Genomic DNA, 755 nt, shown 5'->3' with positions numbered 1-755 from the left:
CCCACGCACTTGCGTCGCTAGCGAGCCGCGACCGGCCGAGCATTCAGCCGGCGCGCCCGCCCCAAACATTTACCTTTCAGCAAACTCATATTGAAGTGCTCTTGTGCAATAATTTTATTATGTGTGAAATTATACACAAAAAAGTTATGTGTGAAATTTTAGCATTATTTGCAGTAAACTCAACATTTTTGTGCAATTAGGTGTGAAATTATGTGCACTATATTGCATCCTTGGCACAAGTGAACACATGCACGTACTGACCAGTGTCAAAACAACTCTATATGTGTGGTGGGGAGCCAATAATGGAAAATATCCTGTGGAGCTTAGGCTTAGGTGCACCTCCTTATCTAGCCATTCATCTATGTATCGCGATTCGCGCAAGAACTTTTCTCTTTCTTGTTTCTTTCAAATAAAACAACATATGAACTTCAAACTTTGCAGCACAAGAAAACATTCTAATTAGAATGTGGAAAAAACTTTCAGATTTTTTCGTGCATCATAAGTACTAAAAATAACATTTTTTGAATAAGGAAAATCTCATTTTGTATATTTATGTCGGTCAAAAAAATCTATAAGTTTTTTCTCTCACTGAAAATTTCACACTGTAAGTTAGTTATTTAGCACGGATCTCAAAGCTATATTGAATGGCATAGATATAAGGTGTCCATGAGCCTAAGCTCCAGAAATCCGCGTCCATAAATGGCAATAATCCAGAGTCGGAGTGGAGTTAGTAGCGGAACAGGTCTACCGCAAAA

Source organism: Triticum dicoccoides, chromosome 6A, assembly GCF_002162155.2.
Source record: "Triticum dicoccoides isolate Atlit2015 ecotype Zavitan chromosome 6A, WEW_v2.0, whole genome shotgun sequence".
In the NCBI taxonomy this organism is placed as follows: Eukaryota; Viridiplantae; Streptophyta; class Magnoliopsida; order Poales; family Poaceae; genus Triticum; species Triticum dicoccoides.
Note: the sequence above shows the minus strand (reverse complement) of the source record.